General features: G+C 38.2%; 1 protein-coding gene across 1 annotated transcript in view; it reads left to right on the top strand.

The window, feature by feature from the left end:
* Positions 1-16,155, top strand: part of LOC104544637 (reelin-like) — a gene marked incomplete at its 3' end in the record, with an annotated part of 89,624 nt that overhangs the window by 14,445 nt on the left and 59,024 nt on the right. The window lies entirely within an intron of this gene.

The following is a 16,155-nucleotide window of genomic DNA, read 5'->3' as shown; positions in this document are numbered from 1 at the left end:
AGAGCGGTTGGCTAGCTTCTAATTGAAGTTTGCCTTAAGATTTAGCATGAATACAGAATTCAGATTTGCTTTGAAGAATATATCAAATATGTGTGATAATCTAAAGGACTTTTTTCTTAGCATGGAACAAATACATGTTTTATTTGTTCTTTGCTGAGAGATGCTGAGCAGGTTATACAAGATTCAATAACATTTTCTGTCCTGAGAAATATTTTGGAGAAATTTAGTTACTGCATTTTTCACATTTTTAAAACCAGGAATGTTTAGACTGTATTTTACTCCTGGATGGATCTTCTCAGCCTATTTCTGAGGATATTTTCATTAGGTAGTTCATTTTTCCTGTGTATAACATGGGGAACTTGGGTGGCTGCTGGAGGCTGAGGCATTCACACATCGACGTGCCTTCAAGTGTCCTGTTTTCCAAAGACTGACTCTGAAATGCAAAGTACTTCTGAAGATGTAATTTTCTGACACTAACTGCTGTGCATCCAGAGGAACTTCGAAAGACACATGTCATATTGAGTTATGGTAGGGGGTTATGGTGAGCAGCTGAGCTGGTCCCTGTGGGCTTCCTTCCTGCTCTGGGGAGAGAGACCAGCACTTTGGGGACATAGGTCATCTTACCCTGCAGTAGCCATCTAAACTGGCCAATTGACTTGTTGCCAAAACTACTGATTTCTTGCCACTGATTTTAGTACGAACCAAGGTAAGTGCCTCAGCTCTGGATCTCAACGCAAGAAGTTGTGGATCACATTTTCTGCTTTATTTGATGGAACAATGTAAGACTATAAAGCATATAAAGTGTGGGGAATGCAAATGCTGCAAGGACAACTATACACTATTACAATATGATATCAGCCATATTATTAATTGTTAGAGTAGCTGGAGGGAGCAATTTTTTGGGAAAAAGCGAATGTGAAGGAAGCTGTAGCTGCACTTAGTAGGAAGAATAGAGGGTGTACATGTACAAATGAAGCAGTGTGTTGGTGAGCTGATTAACCAGTGAAGCAATAGGGTTAAACTGGACTGTTTCTGAAGCTTTATAAGTTTGTGGTTACATAGATACACTCAAGGAAGAAACTGCAGTCAATTAATGTAGATTCAGTGAACTTGTAGGGGTGGGACAGGTCGGCTCATGAAGGCTGAGGGAGTTTGTAAAGTAGAACATTTCATTACACAGGGTTTTGATTTAATATATAAAGGTTATTAGAAGTGCACCATAGTCCACAGGAAAAAAGCTCTCTTCTTCGAGTAGGTTATAAGACTATTAAAAGTTTAATACAGACAAGTCAGTGGCATAGTGTCTCTGGCCCGGTCCAGAGGACTTCCACCTTGTAAATTTACTTTAATGAATATCCAAAGCATAAGTTTGCAAACGAGATAGAAGGAATGGACTATGGTGTTTTTCCTTTGAGTGAAATGGTAACAAAACTCTTGACTGTCGAGTAAGAGCCCTTCCTATTCCTTCCCTAAAGACGAGGTAAGGTCAGCTTACAACTGGTTAATTTTCTTTGTCTTTTCTGTGACTGAGCTTTACAACATTGACAATTGTCAGTAAAATATGGAGATTTAAATTGTTTATGTATTAAAAATTACTTAGGGAATTTTGGTATAGTTCCAACTTATATTTGAGTGTAAAGCAATCACTGAAATCCATATTTTTGTACTTAAGAAGGAAACACAGAATTTTGTCTTCTGAGATTAACTATTTGCAAAAGAGAAAAACTGGGCTTGTATGATTTCCTGATCTCTTCCCTTTCGTCCTTGTCTTTAGGAAGGTAGATACTGCCCAATTATAGTCCCAAGCAAACATGCTACCCTGAAGAGATGTAACAATGCCAGCTAGGGCCAAGATGTACATTCACACCTCTCAGCAATGTCCACTGCAGCTCCCATTATGCTCAGTCTAGGGTGAGATTCAACCATCCATATCCAGAGATCTGCAGCAAGTCGAGGTTCTCTTGGCCACCACCCGACCTCCAGCACCTGCCAGAGAAGGAAATGGGTCTTGTATCTTCCAGATACCTCGAGCATCTCAGATGGCATTAGACATCACTGTGCAGTTGATACAGCAAGCAACACACAAGGAATTACTCAGTGTCTGAAGGCGGATATGTGTCCCACACCCTGGGCTGATCAGAGCCCCACCAGCTGCAAGGAGCCGAGACCCCTCACTCACACAGGCACATTTACATTGTTTGCAGCTGGAGCCGAGTACCACCTTGGGTTTTCTCCTTCAGAGACTCAGAGTACTGTCTGGTTTTGGTAACAAACTACTTCATAGTTCAGCCTTGGAAATAGCTGAAATGCAGCTATGGTTTCCTTTAAGTATAGCTTAAAGACTACAGAAAGCAACTTTTTTATGTAATGAGTAAATGAAGTGAAATTCTCTTTAATGTTACCTTGCTGGCACAGGGTAAGAAAAAGGAGAAAAAGTTGCTGTTAACACAATCTGGTTTTACACTGGCTGTGGAATTCATGCTATTGCAAACCCTCTGAAGTACTTTCTCAAAAGCTGATGTAGAAGCGTCTCGCCAGGACAAGTGGCTTTTCAGGCGTTGTTTTATTGACTCACATTTGACCGTTTCCCATGTGTATTTAAAGGCTGAATTCCAGTCCCTAGCGAATGACTGAGAAAACATTTAATTTTGAGCTGAATTCATTTGGAGTTTCCAACAGAGACAACTGCTGGCCAGTTATGAGAGGGTCCAGGTTCTTGAGTCCTACCTATTGTAACCTTGTGGCTTGCTTTATTTTGAGTCGTCAGTGCTTATCCTATGTATTTCTTTATAAATGAGTGAAATTAAATTAAATATAAATAGCTTCAAGAACAATGCCAGGTAATTAAAAAATCCCATCCATATATCAAAACATGTTAAAAACTCATTCAACTAGTGCTCACTTTCATGAATCAGTCTAACAAAAACAAGTAACAAAAGATCCTGCTTTGTTTTTATTTTCATTGCCTTTTTTAATTGACAAAGTTTCCTCCTTGTTTTACTAGTAAAAGATGTACAGTATTCCTTCTACTTTATTTGTCACAGCACAAAACATCTTGAAGGCAAGTAGTTGCACTAGAGAAAAAACATGAACTCTGGGACTGACAAAATGGAGTACAGTCAAGTGGATGTTTTCAGGGAAAATAATCGTAGGCAGGATTTTATGAGTTCCACAAGCCACATGAACAAAAATTTAGTAATAATTGTAAACACTGCACTTTAATATTAAATCCTCAACTGGTAGGAACTTGTAAGTAGTTTAAAAATTATTCTAATCAAGAGAAAACAGCTTACAGTCTTAATAAACAGATTTTGTTCTTTTTGTGCCCTGAGGACAAATAATAAATCTGAAGTGGTTCAGGGAGCAAATGTAATGGAATGGCCTTTTTTAAAAAACTGAGGTTTGGGTGAGGAAAATACATAATCATAGTGCAGCTAGATTGTTGTTAAAGGAAAGTACTGCTTCAACACTTATATGTCACATGAAAGGTAGCGGCAGCATTTATTTAATTGAGTCAGACAACGTTAGATTGAACTACTGTTAAAAACTGCTAACCTGTTTTTTGTGGCTGAAGCAGTGCTTCCTACTCCTGTGAAATACAAGAGAAACAGTGAATATTCATTTGATATCCAGATTATTCTTGTATTTGGCAGCCTAATCTTAATACTACCTATCTGTATATGAACTTTGGTGTGAGTCCATTTAACCGTGACATTTTCAGTGTAATTTGAGCTTTGCTTTGAAAAAAATAAATGAATGATTAGTGCAAGTTTCTAGAATTGAATTTCTGATATTAACAGACTGCCTGGAAACTATGCTGCTTCTAAGAAGATACAATTTTCTTGTCTTCAAGAGAACATAAGTTAGTAAGATATTAACTGTAGGGCTTGATCACAATTGAAGCTTGATGCTTGATTCAGCAGTGCCTGCAGGTTAGGGGTTGTTGGCCCTTTTTGACGCCTAACCCCTGTGGTGCCAGGGAACCATCCCCAGGAGAGGACCTTTCAGTTTGGCTCTGGTCCCTGGTGCTACGGGAGCCAGGACAGTGATGCTGCAGCTCGAACATCTGTGGATTTAAGCTCTGTCCTAAAGCTGGTTAGAGTCGTTTATCTCCCAAATTCCTATTGCAAAATTGTTTCAATACTTAATTTGCCTAGTGATTAAAAAGGATCTAAATTACAGGAGATTTATTCAAGTCCAGTTTTCACTCTTTGTTCCTATACTATGATTGTCCTTTGTCTTAAACAGCTCCTTTACAACCCCGTTATATTTAGTGATAGCAGTCATCCTCTCTCTAAACAAGACAAGCTTTTCTGTCTTGTTTTATGACATATATTACATTCTTCTCATCATCCTGGTAGTTCTTCTCTGCAGCTGCTCCAGCCTAAGTTAATCTTTTTTGAACACAAGCGTTCATAATTGTGCACAATAATTGAAGTGATGTCTTAGCAATGCTTTACCAGTACCACACTAATGCTCCCCTCCTCATTACTAGAAATAATTGAGCTGATACATTCTAGGGCAGTGTCTGCCTTTTTTCACATTGGTAGCTCATTGTCAAACTGGTGACTGACTGGTGTGCATTGAGCTTTCTCCTTCCCAGTCTAGCTTACAGCTGAAAGTTTTCATGTTACTATCTGAAGTGCATGACCTTACACTTTCTACAAGAGGCAAAGAATCCACTTTGTATACTTTTTTCTCAGTTGTTAATTATACTCTGTTTAAAAAGGTGCCTAATTTCTAATTTTAATCTGTCTCGTTTGAGCTTCCAGGAACTGGTTCTTGCTAAGTCCTTTATGGTGTGTCTGAAAGTCCTTTATTAAGTGATATTTTCTTTAGGTTAGGATACTTATCTACTGAAATAAAAACAGTTCTTAATTTCAAGAAATAAATTATAAGCTGTAGAGATTCAATACTGTTTTTTAGTGTAAGAAATCTTTCTATCTAAGCAGATAGTATAAGGCATATTAGCTTTTCTCCAGTAATTTTCAGCTTTTTTCTAAAGATGTGAAACCCAGCAACAGGTATTCTTGTAGCCCCAATTCCTTGTCCCTACAGGTCTGTGAAGGTTCTGGGTTTTTTGCTGTTTTTAAGGTAGACTCGGTTTACCAAAGACTCTGTTTTCCATATGACTAACCAGACTCAGGATTTCTTACCACCTGGCCAATGTCTGTATCATTCAGACAGTATCACAGGTGGTGATTTCAGATGTGCTTCCAGATTACTGATGGAAATGCTGACTAACAGCAATATTCATGAAAGTGCTATTTAATGATGATTTATAAAGGACAGCTGGCCTAAGTGATTCGAACACTTAATGCCATAAATGCATGGTTTGATACTGTTTTAAACTATTTTTGAATATGGAGATACTGCATTTTTAAGTGAGGTGCCTCAGGAAAGGCTAAAAATTATATTCTGAAACTAAGTGAATCAGAGTTGACAAAATAAAAAGTTTCAGAAATTCTGGATACAAAAGTAATATTTCAGTGAAAATAGACTCAATCATTTTTCTGCTCTTCTAATTAACAATGGGGAAGAGTAGTTATTATGTGAAATTCTGGCAGTTCAACAAGAATTCACTTGATTAATACATGCAGAATAATACATGTTAGTCAAACACTGTTTTCCTCTGAGATCCCATTAAAAATTTGATCAAAGTTTAATTACAGCATAGGCCAGTTATGTTTAGATGACATTGAAAACATCAAGGCCCTTCAAATAATGGGAATTAAACAAAGGGAATTGACAGTTGTCATGAACCAAACTGGAAGCCTGCAGATTCATTTTCAGCCAAATGGCTGCACAATGTAGAGAAAAGTGCTCTTTTTGTGATGACACATTGCAGTGAAAGGATATCTTTTATTCTTTGTGGGTCATTTTAGTTTCAAAAGTTGCTTGAGGACTTGACAGTTATGTACAGGAGCTATTCCTGTACACCATTCTGAGATCAGAGAGAAACCCCTGAGTGATGTATGCTGAATTTCAGGAGCCTTGGTGCTTTGCTGTGGAATCAGCTGTTTGGTATTTTCTTGGCTCCACTTCTTCTCAAGAAGATCTGTTCTGCACTTCTCTAGAGAGAACTGTCGCTTGGGAACTACTTGAGGAAATAGGTTATAGGGATGGGTTGTAGAGCAAATCCAAACAGTAGTATTTGAGGTCTACTGAAGTGTGGAAACAGGTAGGCTAGGAAGAATGGGATGGTGGAGAGGTTGAGAAGAAGGTGGTTTGCTGAAGCAAGGGCAGTGAGGGAGAAGTAAGCATGAGAACAGAGGAGTTAACAGAGGTGAAACTGTTCAAATCAAAGTGTATCTGCTTCTGCCTTAATCCAAGAAATCAGATGTTGGGTTCAGGGGAGCTGGAAACAATGGTTTGTACAAAATGCATGAAAGTTTGTAAGACAACCTTCAATTCACAGTCGCATAGGAATTCCTGGAATGTGCTGCAAGATGTGGCATAACTGCATTTTTAACACAATGTTACACAATCCGCTGGTGGTCCTTCAGGAAGGAGTTAAGGATGGGATGTTCTTTCTTTGAGTAGTTACACAGAACCACGTGACCACATCAAAACTTAGTAAAGCTCTATGGGAAAAACTTAAGCCTCAAAACAGAAGTACCGCTATTCCTGCTTAGATCATCAAACCAAAGAAAGGCTTTCCTTCAGGAAACCTCATCTGAACAGAAGTCTCAGAAACTCTAAAATAAGGTTTAGAATGATATACTGAATTTTAAGACATGTTTTATGTACTAAAAATTTGTACTTCTGTAACAACAGGAGCTCCAGGACGGAAGCTATGATCAAACTGGTATACTCTCTAGCAGAGATCCAATTCTAACAGGATAAAGATATCTTATACTGTACTGGCTTATTCATTTTGCCTGTAAGAAGACCTATACTGATATGAAGCACACTTATATGTACAGCTATACTTGTAGAGATACAGTTACTTAAGTATTACTTACTTGTCCAGATGATCTGAGTTATATCAGGCTCAGCTTTGAATGTACCCATGCATTCATTTTTATAAATAATGCATCACGTTAAAAGGATCCACATCAGCAGCAAAGATTTGTTTGTTTCATAGGGTATTTATCTTGAAGAATATTTTCAACTTTCCTATACTAATGCAGCATATTTTGTTATCTTCATGATTTCAAAGTGCCCCAGAGGGAGCACCAAAAGAAACCTGCCTCACCCAGCACTACTTCTCAGAGATTTATCATGACCTCTCTTCACTTCAGACTTTTATTTTTCTGTCCTTAGTGTTCTTCTTTAAACAGTCTTTCAGTAACTCTTCCTTTTTCCCTACTTCAGAAGGTAAACTAAATTTACTGAGGTAGCTATCCCTAATGGTATGATTCTTCTAAAGCAATTCACACATGTTACATATCTCTGAAAATCACCATTTGCACAGAGTGAATAGAATTAGTTGTAAAAATTTCTGAATGCCACATCTGCAGTGAATACTGGGAATTTGTTTTGTCTCATAGACTGTGATCCCTAACAAGAGCCCTTTTTTTAATATCACAAAAAAGGTGCTTGCTAGCAAGAAAAATATTTTTTCCTTCATTTTCTTGGAAATAGCTGTGTTGTACGGCTAGCTAAAGGGAATCACAATCTCTTTTTGTTGACTATATTTATTTTCAGTACTCTATGATTCTTATTATAAAGCAACACTTAAAATTTTTGTGCAACTCAACAGGACATAAATTATAGGTATCCTTCTGTGGAGCCCATCACAGGCACCTATCTCTCCATGTTGTTTATAAAAGGAATGTAATAATTTACTGTCTGAGCACTGGCTCATTAAACACCTAAAGTATAGGTTCCAGTGGTCTGGACTATACCCATGGCACTTATTAGGGGCTAACCGCTCAAGTGTTTACTCAGTTTCTGGAAAAGTTTTACAACTTTATATATACTTATCAGTAGCTGACTTAAGCAGCTGAAAACTAATTTGGAGATGCCCACAAGCCTAATTATTCACAGGAGTTATTTCTGCATAGCCAAACCTAATGGTTGGATGGTTAGTTCAAGTGGTAGAAGTTGCTGTTATGTGTTGGACAGATCTGGGATTGGGTCACACAGTCTAAGGGTCAGTGTATTTACATGTGATAAAATGTTTTATTTCCTTTGTTTACTATTTAAAAAACCTCTTAAAATGTATAATTTAAGAAGGAACAAGGGAAAAGGAAGCACTCAAATGCTGGAAGATAATATTGCATGTTTTTGGTCTTTCCTTTATTATTATTTCTCTATGGTTATCAAAAAATGGCTATTTTAAGCTTATATGTAATTTCCAAAGAGCTATCTGTACTATACTGCACAGAGTTGTTGTACTACAACACAGAGTTGTGTAATAATAAACTGCAAGTATCACCCCAAAAACCCGATATACACCTATACGCAGACTACTGGCAGCCATTAAGCTTTTGACATATTGCCAGGACAATCTGCAGCTCTAGTTGTGCACTGCTGGCATTTCAAAATATTGACATGAAAAATAGATGGAAAACTGATTATGGAAATGATTTCAAAGTGAAATATGGTGATTCATTGAGATAAACTGCAAAATAAAAACTAGGCGATGCTATAAGCATGAAGTATATAAAATTCATTACAGTCACAGTTAGTGATCAAGAATGTTCTACCATGAACATTTTTTGGGGAAGTGGGACACAGGGGTGTTCTCCACTCCTCCATCTTTTTGTTCACTTGTCAACACGGAGCATCTTTCCCAGGAGACCACCGTGGTGCTGTCTTCAGCCTCACTCCAGAATGACTCTGTTGCCATTAGGGTTCACTCATGAAAGTAGGCTTCAATCTACCCCAAGAAGCAGTTTATTTCATACAGTCTCCTTCCTCAGTGATGACTTGGCCATTACACTAAATAATACACAACCAGCTTTAGGCTCCCCAGTTTTTCCAGATCAAACCATCTGACTCAATTGGCCCATATTTGTAAGTTGGAAACTCCCTAATCCACTCAGATTTGGAAAGCATATTTACCAAAAATATCCTCTCAGTTACAGACTAGTTACACTATCAGTGGGGAGCAAGATCCAGTAGCACTAACTCCATTCCTAAATTCATAGATGTCTTCCAAGAAAAGCATCAGAATCAGAATAAAGAACACGGATGTGTAGAGAATGGGATTTGTGAAGCTGATTTTATAGTGAGACAGCAGTTATAACTGCAAAGAAGTCCTAGCAAGTAAAGAACACCTCAATTAGCATATGTGGCAGGGCCAAGATTAACGCAAATTAGGAAACCTTCTCATTTTCAGAACCGCTAATCTGCCTTGAACAAGAAAAAAATGCAGTTGAGACCTAGAGATGGAAAGTCAAATTTCTCCCTTTGTGACACCCAGACTTTCCTATTGATTTCATTGTGTTGCAAATCAATAACAAAGGGGAGAAGTTCACTGTAGGGCTGTGGCTCTTTGAGATACTTTTCTTATTAAGGGCAGATTAGCAGGTTAAAAAGCAGAGCCATGTTTTGATCTTTGTATTTTTAGCCTTATCTTTATATGTTAATGGGACTGCTGCTCCCTAGTGCACGTCCCTTAGGTGTTACTTTGACTTACTCTATTTTTTTAAACCCTTTTAAAAACTGCAGTAAAATCTTGGAACACTTAGCTTACTACAGTCGCAGTGGGGGCTGTTTGCTCAAGAAGGCAGGCTTCCAGTTAAGTGTTCATTCAAGGAACTGAATCAAGGAAGTTTTAAGATTAAATTCAGCCATCTAGTTCAAAGACTCACAGGAGCAGCAGGAGCACCTGGGATGCTCTGCTCCCACTCACCTTTGTCATGTCAGAGCCTGGAGACCAAATATTTTTCCTGCTTCTGTCCCAGATCCTGAAATGCAACTCAGACTCCTTACAGGTAATCGTTTGTTTGGTTTTGTCCTCATATTGCCATAGCTCTGGATAAAACTTTCTTCTTTCTAGCAAAGCCATGGTTGGTTTGAAGGTTATGTATTAGAGGCCCTCTGCACCCTATTTCTGTAGTATACTTAATTTTCACACACATTGTGGCACTAGCTGCTATCACATGAACATTGACTAGGCTTCAGATGTGGATATTGTTTTCTGATTTAATTTTTTTTCCATAAGTGCATAGGTCACCAACCACAGAGGGGGCTGCAGCTTGCCCAGGTCCATGGAGTGGCATGCGCTGGTTTGGGGATATGGCTCAGCCCTGCTGCTGCACTGACCCAGCAGCAGCTTCATTACTGCACTCCTAGGACGATATTTCAAGATCCTATATTGAACGTGAAATGACTGCAGATTTGTTTTTAAGATTTAGTCATAAAATGCTCTTTTGAAAACAAAGACTTCAATAACAGCAGTTCTTTTCCCCAAAATTACTGTTTACATTGACTGATAGTTTACAAGACTGTTTCTGTTCTTGGTAGCTTGCTTATATTTGCCTTTCTTATATCTGATCTGGAAGTGCTCTCGCATATTTGGGATTGATAATGTTTTGTCTAGAAGAAGAATGTTTCAGGCAAAGGAATGAAATGCAGAATTACTTTCTTCTCTGCTTTCTTGCGACTCTCAACTGACAGTATGTGTTGTCAGATAGGAATAAAAGTGCAGTGTTACAATTTTCTGTCTGTGGTATGTATGTCTTAATGTATACCATATGGCTGAGGGGCATTGCACCAGATTTTTTCTCATGAGTGATATTTTTCTCACCAGAGTTAAAAGTAGTAATGTGGAAATGAATGGGTAAAATAATTTGCTTTCCCTCTGGGCTTGTTGCCTGTGATTATTCTACCTTTGTTTGTTGTGTAAAGTTTTGTATTTAGGTTTTGTTTCCTGGAAGTTTTTCTGCTGTTCATGTTTGCTAGCCTATAACATGTTTTCTGAGGGATTCTATTCTTCATTGGTACAATTCTGCTTCCAGCTGGCAGAAATTCGGAATGAGATAAGGAACTGGGGAACATGACAGAATAACCTGCATAACAGCATCACGCCAAAACAAGAAGAGATGTCTGTAAATGGTAAATACTCCATCTGGAAAAAGATTTCCATGAAAGTCCCTCTGGTTTCATTATATAGTTATCCTTATTGATTGGTTTGACTGACTTAATTTACTTTGGAGGAAACTATCAACTTTAAAACATCTGAGTTCACCAACAATGTCAATAACAGAGATATAGAGAGTAATTAGGGACAGTGCAAGTGCAAAGAAGATACCAGGCGCTGAGTGTGTCCTTCAGCGACTGACGCAGTGATGACAATGTGGGTAAATGCAAAATATGTCTGCGGGCGAAGGATCAAAATAGAGGAAATGCGTTACAAGGCAGACTGCTGCCAGAAACCATTAAGTTCATTTAAAATAAATTAAAGAGAGGCTTAGGGTTTTGTAAGCAAAGCCTTGAAGCCATTATCCCAATTAGTCATACTAGGCTATAGAAGAGCAAACGGGGTATCAGGATGTGCCACCAGCACCAGTATGGCCAAAGAAGGGATGCTGTCTGTATGCAAACCACTCAGCCCAGCACAGCTACAGTCTGGGGTGAAGTTTAGTTAAGAAAAACATTTTTGGAAGCTACTGCCTTGCAGAAGATGGGTTACAGGTCTAATCAGGATATGTGTGTGTTATAGATGAATGTTGGGCAGTTACATTTTTATTGGGCTGTGTAGTTGTTTTATAGTTGCTGCACAGCGATGTTTCATTTGATGTTACTTGCACTGGTAAGCAGGGAGGCTTGGTTGGCTCATGGCTGCGTTTAAGTGAGCAGGTCAGCATGGTTTTGTTAGTTAAGACTGCTGGTTTGCAGTTTCATCTCAACCAAAGCAAATTTGAGGCAATTCCAGTGGCTCCAATGCTGCCTTGGTGAATTGTCACTGCCACAAGGAGAAGGATGCGACTACTGCTGGCCCTCAGAAAGAGTCTGGTGAGAGTAGATGTCTGACGTGATAACAGGGTGGTCCTTTGTCACATTTGCCACTGGTGCAAAACCTATCAAGTCTGGTGTTTGGCTCCTGCATCATGTGCTAAGGTTTGTGAAGGGGAAAGATTCAGAAAATTACTGTATTTTTGGGAAATTGTACAGGAATTGCTCATATGGATGAGACACTCACAAGCCAAGTAAAATAAGAGTAAAAAAATCAACAAAAAAGTGAATGCAGACCAGGCACAACTGCTTTTCTGCAAGAGAATAAACTGAAATAAATTGTTAAAATAGACCGTTGGAAAGCTAGTACAGAATGAAGGTATCAGCCTAATAGGTTTCTATAACAAAAAATATAAAAGTTGCTATTACAAAACGTATTGGGGCTGTTAGGAAAACATTTAAAATAGGTTTTGGCTCAAGCCTTTGAAAAGATTTTTTTTTTTCTTCTTCTATATTTCAGCAACACAGTAGCTTATTAGCATTTTCTATTTATATTATTCCCGGTCTCTGTTTACTGTTACTAAATCTACTTGCCTTGGAGCATTTAGTACCATGTTGCTCTCTATGGAGCACTTAGGCTTCAGCTGTAAATTGTGCTCTCGTCCTTCCTGACAACAGCCACCCTAAAACCACCAACACACTGCAGACCAGGGTCTCACCACCCCCATCCCTCTGACTCACAAAGCCATATCACACATTACACAAGGGGCTCATTCAGTGTCTTGGGGAATTATGCAAATGAAAGGGGATATTCTCCTCCCCGTGCACCGCAATTTCCATATGTGTAACTCCTGTTAGGTTTAATGAGACTGGCACTCATAAATCCCTGAGATGACATTATACCCCTAAGTGGGTTCTAACAAAAAGCTGCTCGAAAGTTTTGATTAGCAATCCCTTAAAAGTAGAATGTTAAAAGACAGATTAGGCCAAAAAAATATTCTCTCTTTCAGAGCAAATTTTCATAAATCTGTGCATTAGGGGTTGATTCCTGCAAACTTGTGTTTCTAGTGAAGTGCTCACTTCAGTAAGTATTCATAAAATCTGAACATAAAGCACTGCTCTTGTTAGCACCTAAATGCTATAACCTGATCTGCTTCATACCTGGATCTAAATTGTGAATGTAATTCACATGTGAACTTGCAATAAATGGTTGTTTTCAGAACTATAAAGAAAACACATTGAAAATGTACTTATGTAGCAAAAGGTACAAAACCCATACTTCTTGTCCCAAGTCTGAGTCACAGACTCCACTTCAGCACAGCGGTACCCCAACAGGAACCAGATTGCTGTAGTCAAGCTCTCGTTGGCTCCTGACCACAAAAGGAGTCATGGATTTCAGAGACAGGGTTTATTAATTTGTTATACACTTATCTTTTCTTTTTCTAAGTGTTTTTTTTATTAGCCTGTGATAGGTATTTTCCTCAATATGAAAGGACCTGTTATTTAATAACAAAGCAGTAGTAATGATAGTGAAATAAGCACATGACTTCAGGAAAGATAAAGATAATATATTGCCCAGTGGAAGAATGCGTCTGACAGTTGCTGGTCTTTTTTTCTTCATACTATTTAATAATTTATCAAACCATTCTGACCCTTAATTGATCACAGGGCCACCAAACGCTATAGCAGTCTGTTACATTCTATCAAACGAGATGAGTTTTTCCTGTGAAGCAGAATGAAATCTTCCCCACCACAATCAATAAGCAACAGCATATTTTAGCTAGGTGGGCGCAGTTCACTTAGGGCCAGATTCTGCACCTTTTCTCACTTTGAAAGGAACGTAAATGGGTAATTCAGTTGCTTATAACTGCATACTTGCTTGTGTAGAAACTGCATAGGCTCATAATTGTGCATTTGCGTTCATGTTTTAGAAATTATAGTTACCAGCTCCAGATATTTCTATACTCCCAACAGTCCCTATTAATGCTTTTCTTAAACATATATTTGGGTTTTTAAAACAAACAAATGAAACAAAACAAAAATCAGGAAGAATCTTCATTTTCTTCCTACCACTAGTTCTCCACAGAATTTTAAGATATTTCAGAGTCCTGAAAGGTATTCATAAAAGTTTAAGGATATTGCTCAAACATTCTTCCAGTAATATTATTACTAGAATAATATAAGTAATATAATAATTATCAGTATTACTGTGGGTTTATGGATCACCTTTTGAGATGCTGGAGCCTGGGTGGAGGACATGGGTCCCCAGTGCTGTTTCCTGAGGGAAAAGGCTGTTCCTAGGACTAGGTACTTCAATTTTACATAATGCAAAATCTAATTTGAAGATGTCTGTTTCTGAGTTAAATTTATTATCTGCTAATCAGCAATGATTACTTTCCCAAAGATCCTAGAGTGATTTGGCACTTACAGCTTTGTTTTCCTAGTATTTAATAAATATTTTATGTTTGGCATTTTGCTGTCACTCTTATGCATAACTTTGAAAGTGAAAGCATGCAGCAGATAATCAGTTTAGAGGCAGCAAAACTAAAATGTAGTCTTTCGTTTTACATCTGTAATATTAACCCTCTATTTTACTGTCATAATCAATTCATATAATAGATGGGAAATGATAGACTACCTACCATCTGGTTCCGTGCTGGAAAGTCTATTGAAACTTAGCCTTGATGGAGAATTTGCAAAGGACCTTGACCATGCAGATGAGTTACCACGTGTAAGTCAGAACTATTACAGATCCACATTTCTCAGGCTTCAAAAGTAGAAAAGGATGTGAATCTTACTGCATTTATCTGTACCATTAGATGCTTCCCAAGCTCTGCTAGTAGAAAAGATCACCTTCTGTCTTCCAGGGGCTCAGGTGGGAAAATAGTTCCTGTCCTCTATAGCTCTCCCTTTTGGAGAAGCTGCACAAGGTGAAAGTAATGAGTAGTTCAGGAACTGCACTTGAGCTTGGCCATTTATGGACCACCTAAACCAGCATTTTCACATCTCACTCACCTTCCTGTATGCTACCTTATGATAGAGCCAAAATATTTCCCTGCATTAGTTGCTATACCCCTACTGCTGATTATGATTATCAGTAAAAAAGTCTGCCACATGTAAAGGCTGAAGCTATGTATTTGTCATCTGACTTTACCCTAGACTTTCCATTCAATAATTTTTCTTTATCCCTGGTTTTCTTGTATTTAATCTGTCTCTTGAAATTTACCTTTTCACATAGAAGTTCTTTGAGTCAATGACTATAGATAGTACACTGAATAGGGCTAAGCAAATTTTTAAAAGTTCACACAATAAAAACAGCTGCTCAGTTAAATCTTGAGAGAGAACATGTCTAGTTCCTCTCCTAGCAGTGCTTTTGGCAGGTACAAAGCTTGTCTGGGATTTGAATGATTATACTGGGGCTCCTAAAGCCGCAGCAGTTTTAGGGGATGGAGAAGCTAGAAAGTTCAGATGTCTGAAACACGACAGTATGATGAGTGCACACTGTAAAAAATAAGAGAAAAGGAGTTCAGAGAGATGCTAACAGCATCTTCACTTGTAGCACGTTTTAGAGCTGTGGATGTGCAGCTGTCACAAACCTTTGAACTTTTCAGTGTTCAATAAGTCACATGGAAACAGTTGATTATTTGCAAAAGTGTTTATAGAGTTTTATACAGAGAGATCTTAAAATTTTACCTTAAGATTATTACTTTTGTAAATGCTAGACTTGAATGTATATGATTGCACTGGTCAACAGGACGTGCCAGGGGCTGCCCATAGAACAACATTGACCTTAGCCAAGCACTTTAAACGAAGACTCACTCTGTCTTTGAAGCTGTCTGAGGTACATAAAGGATACAGTTTTGTTCTGAGAGCTGCTATGTAATCAGACTTGACTTGTATTCATTTTAATTTTTGCAGCAGAATGCTGTTTCACATTTGTCCTTCAATTTGTTGTGGGGCAAACACTCAGTCTGGGAAGCAGCCTGGTAAGTTGAAGAGGGGATGAAGGACAGGGGAGGAGTTGCGTTCCATAGCAAGGGACTGCTAAAAGACTGGAAGCAAGAGGGAAAATAACATTCTTTATCCTTAATGTAGCGAGGTCTTCGTATCAATCTCATTGCCTCATTTTTGGTATTTTTATTATTTTTATGTTCACCTTTTCAGCATGAAACCTTGGGGTTTAAGCACCAAAAGGGTTTTTTTAATATATCTCTCAGTCACTCCCTAAAGTTTCAGTACTTAATTTTCTTAATATTCTGAAGACTGAACTCCAAAATGCAATTGATGTACCCAGTAAAGGTTCAG

This window comes from Mesitornis unicolor, unplaced genomic scaffold (genome assembly GCF_000695765.1).
Source record: "Mesitornis unicolor isolate BGI_N332 unplaced genomic scaffold, ASM69576v1 scaffold12118, whole genome shotgun sequence".
NCBI classification, from domain to species: Eukaryota; Metazoa; Chordata; class Aves; order Mesitornithiformes; family Mesitornithidae; genus Mesitornis; species Mesitornis unicolor.
Note: the sequence above shows the minus strand (reverse complement) of the source record. Positions and strands in the feature narration are given on the sequence as shown.